This window comes from Diorhabda sublineata, chromosome 7 (assembly GCF_026230105.1).
Source record: "Diorhabda sublineata isolate icDioSubl1.1 chromosome 7, icDioSubl1.1, whole genome shotgun sequence".
In the NCBI taxonomy this organism is placed as follows: domain Eukaryota; kingdom Metazoa; phylum Arthropoda; class Insecta; order Coleoptera; family Chrysomelidae; genus Diorhabda; species Diorhabda sublineata.
This window is the reverse complement of record NC_079480.1, coordinates 23,673,599-23,694,291: the sequence shown is the minus strand read 5'-3', so window position 1 is coordinate 23,694,291 and position 20,693 is coordinate 23,673,599. Positions and strand designations below refer to the sequence as shown.

General features: G+C 32.1%; 2 long non-coding RNA genes across 2 annotated transcripts; both read right to left on the bottom strand.

Annotated features, from left to right (window-relative positions):
* Positions 1-3,456: 3,456 nt before the first annotated feature.
* On the bottom strand, positions 3,457-13,049 carry LOC130446505 (uncharacterized). Its single transcript, XR_008910158.1, has 3 exons — positions 12,793-13,049; positions 6,895-8,360; positions 3,457-3,807 (listed from the first exon to the last, which is right to left on the bottom strand). It is a non-coding gene; the product is annotated as an uncharacterized LOC130446505 (long non-coding RNA).
* Positions 13,050-15,297: 2,248 nt separating this feature from the next.
* Positions 15,298-16,671, bottom strand: LOC130447062 (uncharacterized). Its single transcript, XR_008910207.1, has 2 exons — positions 16,534-16,671; positions 15,298-15,612 (listed from the first exon to the last, which is right to left on the bottom strand). It is a non-coding gene; the product is annotated as an uncharacterized LOC130447062 (long non-coding RNA).
* Positions 16,672-20,693: the final 4,022 nt, after the last annotated feature.

Genomic DNA, 20,693 nt, shown 5'->3' with positions numbered 1-20,693 from the left:
ATCGATACGAACATTGTTAAATAATCTGTATCCAACTGGAAAAAATCTTTTTGACAACCAAATGTTGATGCAATCTCGCAGCTGATTTTGGACGAAATTCGTCTGTATCGAGGTGCAGCCATGATTGAATTTGGAAAAACCGAGTAGTTTCAGACGGTGCTTCATCACCAAAAGTCGATACTAGTTATACAAGACATTGCTGTTGGTTTAATCCACATCGAGAGTCATAGGAAATCATCGCAAGAATTAATTTCATTTTTTAACCTGTTGGTGAATGTTCAAAGCAACTGTAAACAAATCAAATAGCAAAATTTTATGATGGTTATGTCAGAACTTTTCAAAATTAGCTCAAAATTCGACTTCTCTATATTTGATAATACTAATCACTTTGATATGGAAACCTTATTAGACCTACTGACTTGACATATTCAATCAAGTTATTTAATCAGCTGGCAACGCTGGAAGAAACTGTTCTCGAATGAGATAGAGTATCCAAACAGGCTTTAAAAAACCTACCTAACCCAACCTACCAGAAATGATGTTGTTTGCTGTAATTTTCACAGTTTTCAACAATTCTTGGTATTGGGGTTCTTCCAATACGGTTCTCATAACTAAAACTGAGTTGTATCTCTTGCTTCAAGGTACAAACTTTGAGGTGGTCATCTGGGACAAAATCTGGAACAACTACAATGGAAGGAGGAAAGACAAATCCACGTATGGTTGAACTGAGTTCTTCTCCAGGATATTTTGAAAGGGAATTGTGAATTATGGAAGGATATAGATATAAGTAGGCTTCTTCGCTGAGCACATGGAATAGGTTTCATTAATTTGTACTCCAAATCTTATTTTTTTTGTCCTTTTAGAGACAATACTAATTAACGAAATCACTTTGATATGGAAACCTTATTAGACCTAATGACTTGACATATTCAATCAAGTTATTTAATCAGCTGGCAACGTTGGAAGAAGCTGTTCTCGAATGAGATAGATTATCCAAACAGGCTTTGAAAAACCTACCTAACCCAACCTAGCAGAAATGATGTTGTTTGCTGTAATTTTCACAGTTTTTAACACTTCTTGGTATTGGGGTTCTTCCAATACGGTTCTCATGACTAAAACTGAGTTGTATCTCTTGCTTCAAGGTACAAACTTTGAATTGGTCATCTGGGACAAAATCTGGAACAACTACAATGGTAAGGAGGAAAGACAAATCCAAGTATGGTTGAACTGAGTTTTTCTCCAGGATATTTTGAAAGGGAATTGTGAATTATGAAAGGATATAGATATAAGTAGGCTTCTTCGCTTAGCACATGGAATAGGTTTCATTAATTTGTACTCCAAATCTTAATTTTTTTGTCCTTTTAGAGATAATGTTATTTACCGAAATCACTTTGATATGGAAACCTTATTAGACCTAATGAGTTGACATATTCAATCAAGTTATTTAATCAGCTGGCAACGTTGGAAGAAACTGTTCTCGAATGAGATAGAGTATCCAAACAGGCTTTAAAAAACCTACCTAACCCAACCTACCAGAAATGATGTTGTTTGCTGTAATTTTTACAGTTTTCTACACTTCTTGGTATTGGGGTTCTTCCAATACGGTTCTCATGACTAAAACTGAGTTTTGTCTCGAACTTTGAACTGGTCATCTGGGACAAAATCTGGAACAACTACAATGGAAGGAGGAAAGACAAATCCACGTATGGTTGAACTGAGTTCTTCTCCAGGATATTTTGAAAGGGAATTGTGAATTATGGAAGGATATAGATATAAGTAGGCTTCTTCGCTTAGCACATGGAATAGGTTTCATTAATTTGTGGTCCAAATCTTAATTTGTCCTTTTAGAGACAATGTTAATTACCGAAATCACTTTGATATGGAAACCTTATTAGACCTACTGACTTGACATATTCAATCAAGTTATTTAATCAGTTAGCAACGTTGGAAGAAACTGTTCTCGAATGGGATAGAGTATCCAAACAGGCTTTAAGAAACCTACCAAACCTAGCCTTCCAAAAGAGATCTTTTTTCCTGTAAGTTATACAGTTCTTTACTCTTCTTGGTATTGGGGTTCTTCCAATACGGTTCTCATAACTAAAACTGAGTTGTGTCTCGAACTTTGAACTGGTCATCTGGGACAAAATCTGGAACAACTACAATGGAAGGAGGAAAGACAAATCCACGTATGGTTGAACTGAGTTCTTCTCCAGGATATTTTGAAAGGGAATTGTGAATTATGGAAGGATATAGATATAAGTAGGCTTCTTCGCTTAGCACATGGAATAGGTTTCATTAATTTGTGGTCCAAATCTTAATTTGTCCTTTTAGAGACAATGTTAATTACCGAAATCACTTTGATATGGAAACCTTATTAGACCTACTGACTTGACATATTCAATCAAGTTATTTAATCAGTTAGCAACGTTGGAAGAAACTGTTCTCGAATGGGATAGAGTATCCAAACAGGCTTTAAGAAACCTACCAAACCTAGCCTTCCAAAAGAGATCTTTTTTCCTGTAAGTTATACAGTTCTTTACTCTTCTTGGTATTGGGGTTCTTCCAATACGGTTCTCATAACTAAAACTGAGTTGTGTCTCGAACTTTGAACTGGTCATCTGGGACAAAATCTGGAACAACTACAATGGAAGGAGGAAAGACAAATCCACGTATGGTTGAACTGAGTTCTTCTCCAGGATATTTTGAAAGGGAATTGTGAATTATGGAAGGATATAGATATAAGTAGGCTTCTTCGCTTAGCACATGGAATAGGTTTCATTAATTTGTGGTCCAAATCTTAATTTGTCCTTTTAGAGACAATGTTAATTACCGAAATCACTTTGATATGGAAACCTTATTAGACCTACTGACTTGACATATTCAATCAAGTTATTTAATCAGTTAGCAACGTTGGAAGAAACTGTTCTCGAATGGGATAGAGTATCCAAACAGGCTTTAAGAAACCTACCAAACCTAGCCTTCCAAAAGAGATCTTTTTTCCTGTAAGTTATACAGTTCTTTACTCTTCTTGGTATTGGGGTTCTTCCAATACGGTTCTCATAACTAAAACTGAGTTGTGTCTCGAACTTTGAACTGGTCATCTGGGACAAAATCTGGAACAACTACAATGGTAAGGAGGAAAGTCAAATCCATGTATTGTTCAACTGCATTCTTCTCCAGGATGATCTGGAAGGGAATTGGGAATTATAGAAGGATATAGATATAAGTAGGCTTCTTCGCTTAGTACATGGAATAGTTTTCAGTAATTTGTAATACAAATCTTGTCCTTTTTAGAGACTAGATATAGCTATTTTCATTCAATTTTTATATTTTTATGGCTTTCTTCTTAAGTTTGTACAAAATTGAAGAAGGGTGCTATGTGGTAACTATAAAAAACTCAGAAACATAAATTTTACAATATATTTTCTAATAGTAACAATTCATACAATTCTCGTTGATGTTATACGGATTGAAATCGCCTCGTTTTGGATCTAAACATATCCTACAGTCGAAAGCGTAGTCATAGCATCCGTACATGTTGCATATTTTTTTTAGGTAGTAATTTTTTCTTTGGTATTGAGGAACTGGAGGTAGAGGTCTTTTCTTGTAATCCGTACATTCTTCACCGCAAACTTCTTTTTTATAACATTGGAAGATATCGTGATTTTCGTCACTCATTGGAATTTCTTTACAACGAGATATAGTACAACATGATGTTGTGTTTGATTTAATATCTGAATCTATCAGGGGCGCTCCCAATGCCACCATCACCAGACATATTTGGAGAAGGAGAATTTGGTGGGTAATCTGGAATTTATTAAAATTATATTATAGAATGAAAACAAAACGCTTGTTCTGGGTTTTCTCATGTTGTTCTGATTTATACAAGATCTTGCTCAATCACATCTGAGCCGGGGATATGTAGTTTACGAACCTATACCAACAGTTTCATCTAATAAACACTTTTTAGTATCAGAAATTTTTATGTTGATCAACTTGTCCTTGAAGTAGTTATATCCCACGTAATTTCATAAGAATTCAGTGGAAAGGGATCATTCCATCTTCAGAATCTGATCAACTTTCTGTATTTGGGAGTAAGGTGATGAGATGAGATCAGTAAGAGTTTTCTAGCATAAATATTTCTATTTATTCTGGGATTTATCTGACATCGTACTCATGAAATAGCTGAGCTTTGGATCAGTACAGAGTATTAATAGAGGCTGCTTCAGGGAGGTTAGTTCTTTACTCTTTATTTTAGTCGAAGATATATGAGAGGATTCGGAATTTCATGTTGCTTATTCTTGACTCCATTTAAAACTGCTTTCCCTTTCGAGATCGTCAAGTTGATGGGTTTGACGCTTATGTTTGTTTTAGGCCAGGTATTGAAGCATTTCCTCTCAGAATTATTTAATGCAGTACCGATTTATTAGAAATTTCGACAGATGATTGGTAAGCGAGATCTATATGGTGCCGAAATGTGCAACGCCACCCCTTTTCGGGAGTGGAAAATTTTTCACCCAAAATAACCCCAGATATCGAAAGACCAGCAAATTTAAAGTAAAAAATGTCGTATAAAGTTTTTTCGCCAGATCAATAGTTTTTGAGTTATTCGCAATTGGGAAGTACGATTTTTCGTCAAAAAAACTTTTCAATAGTTTTTTACGTATAACTCTGTAATGATGCATTTTATCGAAAAAAGTGTAAAGAACAAAAATTAAGCTTATAAAAAAACAAAGAAATTAATATATATTTAAAGATCTTAATGTTCTACCTAAAGCAAGTTATAGATACTTGAATTTGTTTTACGTAATTGAGTATTTTTAACCTCAAATAACGGGAAAAGGGTACATTTTTCGACAAAAAGTCATAGGATACTTTTTCAAGAGCTTGAAGAGACCTTTCGAATGATTTCTGTTAAAAGTCGTTTCGACTGGAATTTCAGTGAGATATGATGTAAAATAATTAAAGCTAAAAAAATTGCACTAAAACTAATGCTATTTCATTGAAAATCAAAATTAAACTTATTTCTTATGCTAAATAATTTATTTGGATGTTATTCATGACATCTGAAAGTTTAAATGATTAGAGATGCATAATTTTGAGGAAAAACAACATTAAATAATACTTTTTTTCTATTTTTCCAAAAAATTATTTGCTCATTTTTTCTTCATAACTATATTAATACAAAAACAAACAACAATCAAATTTAAGCATTTTTATAACAATTATTTTGTTTTTTTATTCTTTTTTTAGTATAAAAATTGACGGAGTTATAACCAAACTATTCCGTCACTATATTGCAAGAATTGCTTATCCACAGCCCTTTGACCCTTTATTAATAAAATGTGTAGGATCTCAAACCCTTTTAACATACATAGGCTCATAGCCCTGAAAATTACCTTTAAAATGGTTTTTTGCAAGATGTGATAGCTTCAAAGTTAATGGAGTTACATAAGAAATAAAAATTTGAAATTTTTTTGTGAATTATAGGTTATGAAAAATTTTCAAATTTTGGCGCACGGATTTTTTCTGTTGATGCTGAGTTGCCTGTAGATACATTTGAGAGTACCAAGAGATGATATACTTATAATCTTGTTAAAGGGGTGGTTCTTAAGGGGTGTCAGTGTGTAGAGAATAAAAAATCACTTCGTATTTGGAAAATACACTTGAATACCGAAAGATTTCAAAATCAAAACATTAACAGTCATTAAATTGAATTTTTTTCCTTTTTTTATCAAAGGGATAGTTCTTAAGGGTTGACAGGGTATAAAAAATTGAAAATTACTTCAAGTAGAGACAAGAAACTTTAATACCAAAAATAATGCAAAATCTAAAAGTTGTTATTAGATTTATTAGCATTTCGATCTCTGCAAAGGGGTAGTTTTTAAAGGTTAAATAATAAAAATTAATAACCAATTGAATTTTATTAAAATGCTATGAATTTTTCACAGTAAAAATGAAATTGCAATGTTTTATATCGTTAAAAGATTCTTTCCTATATTATCATCATCAGAAGGGTAGTTTTTAAAGATTTTTAAGGGTTGATACTTCAAAATATATGAATTTTCTATTATACAATATGTTAAGATATTTATGCTGCATAAATAGAAAACATTTGAATTGAAAAAGAATAGGAAAAACTATAATATTGGTATTTTTAGATAAGGGGTTATTTTCACACCTTAAAAACAATTTGTACACCTTGCGGCTATGTAAATCTTGATGAGGAGAGTACGATGAGCTCAATTCTCAATTTTCAGGAAAATCGGAGCTGTAATAAAGAATTTTGAGGTTTGACACCATTTTTAACTTGAATGATAGCACTATTTTGATTCTAGTTGTTGTTAGACCTCTCTCCCGCTTTTTCCTGTTTACGAAAACCAGGAAGTTCCTCAGTATAGCTCTGCTATACAAATTAAACAGTGTAGGCGATCAAATACACCTTACTTTGTGGGTGAAATCCTCGACTTATTATATCATAAATATATTAACCTTAAATAGAGGTTATGTGACACAATTTGAGCATGTTTACTTTTGTACTTGTACTTTGGCAACACTGTTGTGAATATATCAAATCTGACATATGTCATAATGGAGTTTGACATTTTTAGTTATGAACATACTCGGAATGTGTGCTATTTGAGTTATTTACTCGAAATATTCATATTAGTCAATCAACAATTGATATTTGAAGGATTATAACTAGCACTAGTTTTTTATTTTCAATATTTTTTTTGATACAAGGTTTATCGGCAGCAAACTGTACTGACACAATTAGGGCACTGAACACAAAACTAGTAAGAAATTGAATAAAAAATGAAAACTGGAATCCTATAGTTCTATATATTTTTAAAATTTTTCAGAGATGAATTGATACTAAATTATATAACTCACCATTTTGAACACTAGAATTGTTATAACAAGAATTTATTACAAGAGAATTGATTAATAATTTGTTGTTTATACGCTTGTAGACAATAATTATCTTTGACCTGAGTGCGTGAGTATTTTTTTCAGAATTAAATGTATTTATCTCAAGAAACGAAAACATTTTGTTTTCATTATTGAAAACTATGTTTATAAACATTATCTGTTTCAAAAATTTTGTTCTAAATAACATTATTTAATTTTATTTTCACTTTTAAACTCCTCATTGAATATAACCTATATTTTCAATACGTTTAAAAGCGAGCGGAACAATTAAGATAAATCCAGAAATGGTCAAATATCTGGGAGAAAAACTAAGACATGTTCATGCGAGATGATTAAGGAAGCCAGTTCAAATCCATGAGAAAGAAGAAGAAACGAAGACTAAGAGAAGAAGCAGCGTTCAGAAAAGGAGAAGACCTGAGGAGAAACCCTGCACTTAACGTTCATAGATCTGAGAATAGCATTCGACTCAATCCAAATTAACTTGATATAGTATATATATAGTATATCTGAATGGACAAATCTCAGGTTTTATGATGGAAAAAGTGACAAAATAGGGAGGAATTTTTAGAAAAAGAAGATCGCCAAAATATAAGAGGAGGTTACAAATACAATTAAAAAAGCAAACAGTGTTCAATAAGAAAGAAAGACTAAGATAGATAGAATCTTCTGGTTTGGACATTTAATAAGGATGATTAACTAAAGGAAAAGAAGGAGAAGGGACAGATCAAGAAAAAGATGGAATGAACAAATAGCAGATATTGGAAAACGAAGGCAACAGATAATAAATTATGATGTTATTTGCAGGAAATTGAGGAAATCGAAAACTTCATTTCAAGTATCATACTTTCTACAAGGTTTGAGATATTATTTCATACAGGGCGTCCAGAAATCAATCGCCAATCTAATGATAAATAAACACCAATTTCTTCAAACTTAATGCTATTTCCTTTGGTTTTTTTTTTTCTTTAGGTGATATTCTATATGTATCTGGTAGTTAACTAAACTATTCAAGAACAAAATGTACGGTCTGTAAAAAAACTTTATTGATAACATTCAATACAGTCCGTTCTAATAGTATAAATACTAAAATCACTTTCGTTGGGATCCGGACAATGATCACAGGATATTTGAAAATGGTTACATTCTCCAAAATGACATTCATAAGTGGTATAATAAGATTTTTTGACATATCCCGGTGTCCTATCGACAACGGCTTTAGGATAATTCGCCGTAGAGCAAATATGTCCACATTTTATAGAATTTAAACATCCTCCACGATCGCATGACGTTATAAGACAACAATCTGGGGTGTACTTGTGGTATTCGTTATGCTTATAGTCTCCATTGATGTCGAATTGTACGTTATTTTTAGCGTCTGTGATATTAAATAGTATTAGAATAAGAAAAACACTCAGAAGTTTGGGAATCTGAAACAAAAAATCTATTCAAAATGATTTATAATAAACAAACCATATTGAAAAAATTAAAAATAAATGTGAAGGAAATGAAGTTCAAGCTGAAGTCTTCTACTGACCTAAAAGCAAGTGATTATTGATGAAATGAAAGGTTGAATAATAATGACAGTTGAATAATACAATGAAATTACCATTACTATAAAAAATTTTTATTTCTGTGTAAAACTGGCAGATTTTAGTCAATAGTTTTCATTTTTAATTTGCATGAATTCTCATTTTCCACTATTATGGATTACCAAATTTTCATTTCAGTCCAAAACCGATAGATTTTAGTTAATAAATTTCCATTTTTCAATTAATGGATTTTTAGTTTTCATTTTCCACTATTCTGGATTACCAAATTCCCATTTCTGTCCAAAACTGGCAGATTTTATTTAATAGTTTACATTTTTAATTTGCGTGGATTCTCAATTTTAATTTTTCACTATTTTGGATTACCAGATTCTTATTTCAGTCCAAAACCGATATATTTTAGTAAAAAAAATTCCATTTCTCATTTGATGGATTTTTAGTTTTCATTTTCCATTATTCTGGATTACCAAATTCCCATTTCTGTCCAAAACTGGCAGATTTTAGTGAAAAGTTCTCATTTTTCATTTGTGTGAATTCTCAATTTTCATTTTTCAATATTTTGGATTACCAGATTCTTATTTCAGTCCAAAACCGATATATTTTAGTAAAAAAATTTCCATAAATTTCCATTTCTCATTTGATGGATTTTTAGTTTTCATTTTCCACTATTCTGGATTACCAAATTCCCATTTCTGTCCAAAACTGGCAGATTTTAGTGAAAAGTTCTCATTTTTCATTTGTGTGAATTCTCAATTTTCATTTTTCAATATTTTGGATTACCAGATTCTTATTTCAGTCCAAAACCGATATATTTAAGTAAAAAAAATTCCATTTCTCATTTGATGGATTTTTAGTTTTCATTTTCCACTATTCTGGATTACCAAATTCCCATTTCTGTCCAAAACTGGCAGATTTTAGTGAAAAGTTCTCATTTTTCATTTGTGTGAATTCTCAATTTTCATTTTTCAATATTTTGGATTACCAGATTCTCATTTCTGTCCAAAACTGGCAGATTTTAGTGAAAAGTTCTCATTTTTCATTTGTATGAATTCTCAATTTTCAATTTTCAATATTTTGGATTACCAGATTCTCATTTCTGTCCAAAACTGGCAGATTTTAGTGAAAAGTTCTCATTTTTCATTTGTGTGAATTCTCAATTTTCATTTTTCAATATTTTGAATTACCAGATTCTCATTTCTGTCCAAAACTGGCAGATTTTATTTAATAGTTTGCATTTTTAATTTGCGTGAATTCTATATTTTCATTTTTCACTATTTTGGATTACCAGATTCTTATTTCAGTCCAAAACCGATATATTTTAGTAAAAAAATTTCCATTTCTCATTTGATGGATTTTTAGTTTTCATTTTCCACTATTCTGGATTACCAAATTCCCATTTCTGTCCAAAAGTGGCAGATTTTAGTGAAAAGTTCTCATTTTTCATTTGTGTGAATTCTCAATTTTCAATTTTCACTATTTTGGAATACAAGATTCTCATTTCTGTCCAAAACTGGCAGATTTTAGTGAAAAGTTCTCATTTTTCATTTGTGTGAATTCTCAATTTTCATTTTTCAATATTTTGGATTACCAGATTCTTATTTCAGTCCGAAACCGATAGATTTTAGTAAAAAAATTTCCATTTTTCAATTGATGGTTTCTTAGTTAATAGATTTTAGTTAATAGTTTTCATTTTCAATTTGCGTGATTTTTCAATTTTCTGGATTACCAGGTTTTCATTTCAGTCCGAAACCGATAGATTTTAGTAAAAAAATTTCCATTTTTCAATTGATGGATTCTTAGTTAATAGATTTTAGTTAATAGTTTCCATTTTCAATTTGCGTGATTTCTCAATTTTCTGGATTACCAGATTTTCATTTCAGTCCGAAACCGATAGATTTTAGTAAAAAAATTTCCATTTCTTATTTGATGGATTTTTAGTTTTCATTTTCCACTATTCTGGATTACCAAATTTTTACTTCAGTCCGAAACCGATAGATTTTAGTAAAAAAATTTCCATTTTTCAATTGATGGTTTCTTAGTTAATAGATTTTAGTTAATAGTTTTCATTTTCAATTTGCGTGAATTCTCAATTTTCTGGATTACCAGGTTTTCATTTCAGTCCGAAACCGATAGATTTTAGTAAAAAAATTTCCATTTTTCAATTGATGGATTCTTAGTTAATAGATTTTAGTTAATAATTTCCATTTTCAATTTGCGTGATTTCTCAATTTTCTGGATTACCAGATTTTCATTTCAGTCCGAAACCGATAGATTTTAGTAAAAAAATTTCCATTTCTTATTTGATGGATTTTTAGTTTTCATTTTCCACTATTCTGGATTACCAAATGTTTACTTCAGTCCGAAACCGATAGATTTTAGTAAAAAAATTTCCATTTTTCAATTGATGGATTCTTAGTTAATAGATTTTAGTTAATAGTTTCCATTTTCAATTTGCGTGATTTCTCAATTTTCTGGATTACCAGGTTTTCATTTCAGTCCGAAACCGATAGATTTTAGTAAAAAAATTTCCATTTCTTATTCGATGGATTTTTAGTTTTCATTTTCCACTATTCTGGATTACCAAATTCCCATGTCTGTCCAAAACTGGCAGATTTTAGTTCTCATTTTTCATTTGTGTGAATTCTCAATTTTCACTATTCTGGATTTTGGCAGAAATTTCCGTTTTTCATATATTTGTGTTTTTGTTTTTCATTCTTCATTGTTTTAAGTCACCAAATTTTCATTTCTTTTTTTAACAAAACTAGATTAGTTGGCATTCATTGGTTATTACATTTATTAAAACTTTGGGCCTCAAGGCTGGTACCATAAACACTCATTATCATATTTTGCATGAGCGTTATAGTTATTCAGCAGAAGATAAAAGCTGAGTATTCAGAAACGAAAATACCAAACTTTCATGCCGTTTGCGGCGTATATAATGGAATCGATAACGAAGACAATAAAGCAAATTGTTAATATTTCACAATATAAAGTGATGGATATTCTAAAATAGAAACATAATCTTCCAGCGTAATTCTTAAAAACAAATAAGATCCACATGAGAGAAAGTCTTATACAACAATAGAAATGTGAACCTTGATGTAAAACGAAGTAAAAACATAAGAAAAACATGCTAGGTACAAGACGGTTGAATACCGGGTGAAAAAAAATATGAAATAACATCAGCAGGTTTGACGAGAGATGATGACAACTCACCATTACTTTGTAGAAGTTTAGGACACCCCCTTGAACGATGCGTTCAAATTTAGCAGGTAGAATGACTACGAAAAAGAAACTAACGAATCAGATAGATCAAAGAAAGAATAGATTTATTTGAAATCGTATTTGAAGCATGTTTAAGAATAACCAGAAATCAATATGAATTAGATGCATGAAAGGGTTCTTTGAACTGTGTAAAAACATTATTTTCTCCTTGTATACACCTGGTAATTTTGATTTAAAGTTGCTTTAAAAGATTACAGCAATGCGCTGCATTCTACTAATATAGAGTTAATTCATGTGAAAAAATTTTTTCGCAGCTCAAAGAACTTTTTCATTTCACTCATCACAGTTATAGTGATAAGCTCAGGAATTGTTTATTATTATAAAAGGAGGCCTAAACCTTTTTTGGACCCTTTCAAACTTATTTTTATTTATTATAATCTTTGTAAATATTTCATGATAAGAAAATATTGGATAATAAAGAACGTTATTTACTGCCAAAAGCAATGAAACGTAGTAATCTCATTGTATACTTCGAAGTAGTGTCAAAACATTTCAAGATTATTATTACCATGAAGTTTTTGTTCAATTTGGGGTAAACATCTAGCGAAATTATATATTTTTTGAGTTTTATAAGGGTAGTAATATAACAATTGTGGCCAAAAACACAATGTAATGTACTTAGAACTCTCTTAGGTGCCAAATTTTTATCTCTACGACTAGAAAGACTAAAAATTACAGACAAAAAGATGCTAATTAATGTCAGACAACACATTTAGTCAGATTTGGTCCAGAATCCAAAAACATTTGCAGCAGATTGGAAAAATCAACGAAGCAAATGTTTGTCTCATCAAACTTGATAGCAACACATCATTAGAGATAAAAAAGTGATCGCTTTATATGATAATCAAAAATGCAAAAAGCAGTAGCTTCCTCCAAATGAATCAACACGAAATTTTCTTGATTGCTTCGGGTTTTTCTTGATAGATGAAATCCAGAATTCCATCTCGAGATATATCACTCAGATCTTTCAAATAACTATTAATAGCGAGGATGAAAAATAAAATGGAATTAATAAAATGAAACTCACCATTTTCACTTGTTGCCAATTGTCTTAATCACACTAATTAATTCGATTTGGTTCAAATGAATTTATTGATCCCCGATTTTAGATTTATTTTTATTACTTTCCAGTTTTGATGTATCTTATTTATTAAAAAAAAAACGCAGAATCCGAATTTTGTTTATTTAATGTTATTTCATCATTTCTCTTGTTTTTTTCAATTTGATATACTACAGGGAGTCTCATTTTAATCAAAAAGTTGAAATTTTCTTATCCATGTTCAAACCCACCTGACCGCGATGTGATAATCGCTCAGTAGATATAACGATTCTTTCCAAAAAATATCGATGTTTAAATCGATTCGAATCGCAATCCGATGAATCGATTCATGAAAAAATCGAGGTCTAAAAGAAAAATTTGTTTTCGTAGTTTGTATTTACAATCTAAATATGAATCCATTTTATGAAAAACGAAAAATATACTGTAAGAAACAATTTCTGGGATCTCTTGTCAGTGAAATCAGGGATTTGTTAATTCAGGGAACTCGAAAATATCAGATTAGGTATAAAAGAAGACGATTATTTATTTGTTACATCAAAAAGTTGAGAAAATACAGCTAATAGTTCCCAATGCTTGATATCTAGGGTTTTTAAAAACAACTGTCTGTATGTCAAGTCTACAAGGATCCGATTTTATGATTTTTACGAAAAAATGTATCGATTCACTAGAGTACAATATATCGATTTATATAAAAACGATTTATTTGTCTGAGGAATCGATTCTTCGATTAATCGATTTCTGATCGCCTTGCTTATCAGTCACCAGAGATGGAAGTGGAAGGAAGGTCTACCTCTCCCGCTAGGTTCGGCTGGACGTAAATAAGTTATTGCCCTTGGATATTCATCAAGAACTAACCAAGGTTCATGGTCAAGGTTCAGCATATCCGCAAATAGTGCAAGGCTCTTGCTAAGTATCGCACGGAAATTCAACCGCCATTTTCTGTTGCGAGCCATTTAGAAGATCAATAGCTAACTATTCAAAGATCGGAGCGTCACTGTTGAGCGCATTTCCGAATCTTTCCATGGCGCAGCAGAAACTTTGTTGTTATCGCCAATTGGATTCCTCGGATCCTGATTGAAGGACACAAGAAGCTGTGGCTGTGTTTCCAAGTTTGTTTAAGGAATTGTTGAGTTTTATCGCCACAGATAATTCATTTCATGCCTATGTCATCAGTGGCGTCATTCAGATTCAGCGCCTCCAAAGAAATTCAAAATAAACTCGATCGTTTATGGAAAGGTTATGGCGACTTTGTTTTAGGATCGAAAGGGAGTATTCCTTATCGATTTCGTGCATAAACTTACAAAGATATTGTGAAACATTGTCCAAACCCCGGATAGCAATCAAGAACCTCCGGAGAGAGCGACTCTTTACTAAAGAAGCAATTAGGAGACAAATACTTTATGACCGACGAGTCCGAGCAGAGGTCATATGCTTTCTCAACGGACCCTTTGAGATTCTTCGACCTTGAAATACCAAAGCTGCAGCGTTGTCTTCAAAAGTGGAGACTATATTGAGAAATAGACAAATGGTGAGCTCTTCAACGGCGTATAAATTAATAATACGTCATGCAAGGCCAAGATACAAGGCCTAAGTGATTGCCTTTCCGAAAAAGCTACCTAGATTCATTCTAATGATGTCATCGATGTAAAATATCGTGTAACACGTGTGTACCTGAACCCTTTGAGGAAGGGAACTCCCTGAGTGAAACGGCAGCAGCTAGATGGGTGTTTATCGCCACGCACGAGGAAGGGAACTCCCTGAGTGAAACGGCAGCAGCTAGGTGGGGGTTTATCGCCGCGGACGAGGAAAGGAACTCACCGAGTGAAACGGCAGCAGCTAGATTGGTGTTTATCGCCACGCACGAGGAAGGGAACTCCCTGAGTGAAATGGCAGCAGCTAGGTGGATGTTTGTCGCCGTAGACGAGGAAGGGAATTCCCCAAGTGAAACGGCAGCAGCTAGGTGGGTGTTTATCGCTACGCACGAGGAAGGGAACTCCCTGAGTGAAACGGCAGCAGCTAGATGGGTGTTTGTCGCCGTAGACGAGGAAGGGAACTCCCTGAGTGAAACGGCAGCAGCTAGGTGGGTGTTTGTCGCCGCAGACGATGAAGGGAACTCCCTGAGTGAAACGGCAGCAGCTAGGTGGGGGTTTATCGCCGCGGACGATTTCCATTGTAACTGAGGAGCCGGTCAAAGCTCTAGTAATTTGTTGGTGTGCCTTAACTATTCAATATTGAATCCCAAATGAATATCTTGTTCTGATCATATGAAGTAAGTAAATACTCAAATAAATGTAAGATTAATGAGAGAATATCTTCTCATTTTAATTAATTGGGTGTTGATGCAATCTCAAAGTTATTCCCATCGCATTAGTCACATAAAACCTCGTGTTTATCCCAAATATTTCTATTCAGCGACTTTGAACGATTAAATTGATGTTATGTTTGTTTATATTTTTTTATTTAGAAACAAACTAAAACTACGCAGTTCAGTCTTTATTAAAATTTCAAATACAAAAATAATTCGTATCACGGAAAGAATGGTACATAATAAGGCTTATTATATCCTGGGGTCTTCACTATATTGCCATTAGGATATTTTCCCGAAGCACAAATTGTTCCACATCTGTAGAAATCGATACACCTCGCACCTTGACATTGAGGAACTAGACAACAAAATATAGGTTCACTTTTTCGATTAACTTCATCTTCTAAGTCGTTTTTAGATCCATCTGCTTCCGTTAAACTTAGTATCATCAAAACAAACAGGTACGCCGCTAGTTTTGATAACTGAAAATCGAATCTTATTATTATAGAAAAAAAGCACAAAAGTTGTGATGATTAAAACATATAAAAATACTTAATATGGACCTAAACAGTCAACAATGGACTTGAAGATGAATAAGTGAGGCCACTTCGTGAAAATTCTTATGAATAAGATTGAAGATGACGACGACGACGATGATAGAATCCACTCTAATCATTAGATTTTGTTTTCTACAAAATATTTCTTAAATAACTTATGGAGGAAAAACATTCCCCAAGCTAACAAAATGTATATGCACACAAATATTTTACGATACAAATTGAGAAACAGAAGAAGAGCATGGGGTTACCATGACGCCAAGTTACTGTTCACAAAACGTTTTTTAAGTATATGAGATAAACTGACACATAGATGGCGCAACTAGTATCGAATTCATGTTATTTTCAATTAGTTCTAACCTCAAAGAGACACGTCATACGATTAGTTCGTTCGACCGAGGATAAACGGGCGCCGAAGATGAAACGCATCGTAAATTGAAACCCCAAAGATATCGTGGATGTTGCATAAAAAAAATCAAATTTTTCTTCTGATTTGTGACAATTGGTGGAAAATATCTCCATAGTTTCACACTGGAATTAAATCGAACAGTAACTGCACGTGATAAATCGAAATAATCAACAGGGACGATTATTGAATCGTTTTAAGAACCGAATCGCGGAAATTTGGAAAAAAAATGTTGTTTCATCAAGACAATGCATCGTGTGAAAAATCGATTGTATGAATCGGGCTTGAAATTCCTTCCGCATCTACCGCATTTTCTAGATCTGACCTCCAGTGACTTTTTCCTATTCTGAGACCTCAAGAACTCTCGCTGGACAGAAATTTTGCGTCCACGATCAAATAACAAGAAATTATATTAAAAAAACGATGTATGCAAGTCTTACCATTTTTCACGAATTGTACTTGTTGGACACTAATTAATAGGGTGTAGTTCAAGGTTATTTATTTTGTTACCAATTTGTTTTTCTTAATTTTATTGATTTCAAATTCACTTGTGAGGCAATGGAATAATCAACACGTGATTATATGAATATCATTCAATGATACCAATTATTTCTTTGATAATTTATTACAGAGTGTTCCGTTGATAAAATTAACTAGTAAATGTGTTTCCAATACGAATTTTCTTAGATTTTTAGTGAAAATCCATACATTAATGATATTGATAACATCTAAACACAATTAATAACTTATGAATATGTACTAAGACTTAAACGATTTTTAATATTGAATAAATTAGGTTTCATAGGGGCTCTGCAGACTTCTCAGATTCTGTGCAGTATGGAAGCCGTTTTTAACTTTATAAATAAATTGATTACTACCGATTATCATAAAATATAAGAAATCACTCTTGGTGTTTCTTTTTCTATCAATTTTTGACCTACAGCTTGTTTAGTTTGGACACGATCCGTGTAGGAGTTGTTTGAATTGATTTACCGTGAACTTTGCCTCAGATTAATAGTACTAAAATACAAATTTTTGATCAATTTGAACCCTCGATCGTTCGTATATCACTGTAGGCTGTTTAGTGCCTTTCCTCAATATTTGGAAATATTTTCGACAACACCAAAATAAACAAAAATAAGCAGTAAACACGCAACCACGAAGCTTTGTGGATTCAAATATCTATTAGAACTTTCAAATATAAAAGACGCATTATACTGTTGTAACTGAGCTCAAATCAGCCCACAGAGGACCTCTGCTGTATCTCTACTTCTATTACTTTTCGCTGTATGCTTTCAACTGACTTTTTACGTCCATTTTGTCCTAAATTCATTTTGAACTCTGCATATTTGTGAAAAACGGATGACGTTGCATTCATTCGTTTATAACATCTGATTAGACACGGCAGAATTAAAAAATATTTTCGTATCGTTTCTATGTAAGTCTTACAGATGAAATTAGTAAGCGAATAACGTCAGCACGCAGTCCCAGACTTACGAAATCGAGATAAAACCATCAACACTACAATCAATCTTACCGTAAAAAGCCATTTCGAGTTTATTAAGAAAATAATGAAAGAAAGGAATATTGGAAAGGAAAGTTCTAGTCTCAATAATTACAAAAAATCATTTTTATATACATTTTCATTAATTTTTCTCATAATTTTCATCGTACTAATCAAACTAAGTCTTACAGATAAAGTTAGAGAGCGAACTACGTAAGCGCGCAGTCCTAGGGCTTCGAAGTCGAGATAAAACCATCAACATTACGGTCTTACCATAAAAAGTCATTTCGAGTTTATTGAGAAAATAATGAAATAAAAGAATATTGGAAAGGAAAGTTCTATTCTCAGTAATCACAAAAAAATATTTTTATAAACATTTTCATCAATTTTTTTTATAATTTTGATCGTACTAATCAAACGGTACACTGTGTATAATATTGCAGCGAATAATAATAAACTAATCTAATAAAAATTGACCTTTATAGTGATAACAATAAATATTTTGATGTTCATTTCATAATTATAGCGAATTGATGTTTATTTATATCCGTATATATATTATCGTTTATGGCGCAATCAAGATAATTTTTATTTCTGTTTACTCGGTTAAAATTTTACTCGTATTTCATATTTAAAATACGTAATTGAGTATTTTTGCATCAAATTTTTCCTAATTGAATCATCTTTACTCCACGTATGTTCGAAAATTCTCGTAGGCGCCCATTTATATATTCCAAATTGGAAAAACAAATTTTATTTCGTTTCAGTTTTAATAATCCATCATTCGTATGCAAAATTTCATTCCGTTAATAATGATTAGGGGTCACAAGGAATAAGATGAGAATTCAAATGGACTTTCTATTTGAATTGACACTGGTAAATTCAAAGGAAGTTAGTTGAAGAGCTTTCACTGAAATTTCTATCTACCACATTCACAAAAAGGCATATACAAACTGATACCTTACATAAATATATTTCTATTTATATTTCTAAGCCTTTCTTGTTGTCTCCAATAATTCAAACTTCTTGTTCTTGTTCTTGTTCAATATTGGTTGATAAGAAACTTTTCACAATCCTTCAACTACGAATAGATAACAGCTTAAAAGCTAGTAGGCTAGCGAATAATGCGAATAATTCATAAGGTTTATTGCCCTTGTGATATATATTATTTTTATTTATCAAGTAATAACAGATCTTTTCGACCTATTTCGAGGTAAAAATAATGAAAATTCGTGCATTGTTAAAGCTGCACAAGCGAGCTCTGAACTCCTAATTTTTAACCTATTGCCTCGAAATATCGGCGTCGTTTAAACTCTCCAATAGCGCTAAACAATAATTGTTGTTTATTATATTTCACTTTTTAAGATTTTAGATGAATATTATACCATGAGCATTCAAAATACTGGTGCTAGAACCTTTTCAGCTGACTAGCTACCATTTGGAAAAGGTTCATCACGTACAGTCGATTCAACTATCAATTGGACTCTGGTATGAAATGATGGAGACTTGTTCCTTCCATCATCATATAAGGATGAAAAATTCTGGTTAATTACGTTTAAGTAGCTCCAAATACTGCTCAGAATCATCAAATTGTTGATGATTATGAGCTTACGCATACCCAAGTAATTCACGATATATCCAACATGATTTTTCGATATGTTTAGAGTCTCTTAGTTAATTTTTATTCACGTTTTGTGGACATTACGATGTTCTCGTCATTTACAACCTTTTTGGGGCGTCTGTTGCGTGCTTCTATCTCGTGTTAATTTTACCTATGAAGTCAAGCAATGGCTGAAATAATTTTTTTGCCAAAAATCTACGATTTATCAACACATAAAATTATTTTCAATCAATTTCTTGAAACTAACAAAAGTTGCTTAACTCTAACTACTATATCTCACAAAAAAATAGTCAATTAGTTATTGAGTTGATAGAAATGTTTTATATAGGTTATGTATAATTACAAATCATATGGGTATGTAAGCATTTGCGTAAATACATATGTTAAATAGCGTTTAGTTTCTTAATTGGAATCATTATCGTATGATAGCCCTGCTGCTTATATACTTACATCTCGTCGAAACTTGCATCGAGCCTTAACGGTGTAGTTGTCAAGTCACTTGCTCTTAATGCACAGCAGAGTTCTAAAGAAACAAGCTCAAAAACCCAGTCTAATGTAAGCGTGTTAAAAAACTTTCCGGATTCTGAAAATTAAGCTAATCAAAAGGTATGATACAAACTTAGATTTCACGCACTTAGGATCAGACCAGACCAGATTTTGTGCATTATGGAAGCCGTTTTTTAACTTTATAGATAAAATTATTTTGTAAATATTCAAACCAAGAAAATAAAGAAACGTAGGCAATTATCAAATAATATTATAAGTAAGTAAATAAAAAGCTACACAAGAAAATTTACTGAATATATTTATGTCAAAATTGATTCGATTTGCATCTATTATATTTGAACTTCTGCAGGTTGTAGTGCTCGTTAGTGTCTTGGTAGCTGTTTCCACAGGCTTGCACTTCCAAAAAGGCTATTTCAATGTGCATGAGCCATGTCCGTCTGCTAAATAGATTGTGCAAAAACTGCTCTAGGTGAGACAGCTCGGAAGAGCATCTGTCGTTGTAGAACAGGATCAGGTTTTATGCTCTGAGCTTTTGGTCAGCTCTTTGTCAACTATGAACTTCACAAATCACCTTCATAATTTCATGGATTGATCATTATTAGGTTAATAATATTTTGGTTCAATTAGATTCTGTTTAAAGGTGAAATATTCACAAAATTGGATCTCCGAGGACATGTTTGGAATTTTTTTTACCACAAGCTGCTACTAATGCATATATAGACCCCTCTTCTAATATTTTGTGACAATTTTTATGTGTTTGATAACATTTCACAAAGTTTTTCAATAGGGATCTTCACAATACCAAAGCAAACAAAAATTTCATCTCATTAGTACTCTAAATCATCATGATTTAGGGTACTAATTATCACAAAACATTTCTATGATTTTTGACCTACAGCTTGTTTAGTTTGGAGTGTGTGGATCTGTGTAGGAGTTGCTTGAACTGATTTACCGTGAACTTTGCCTCA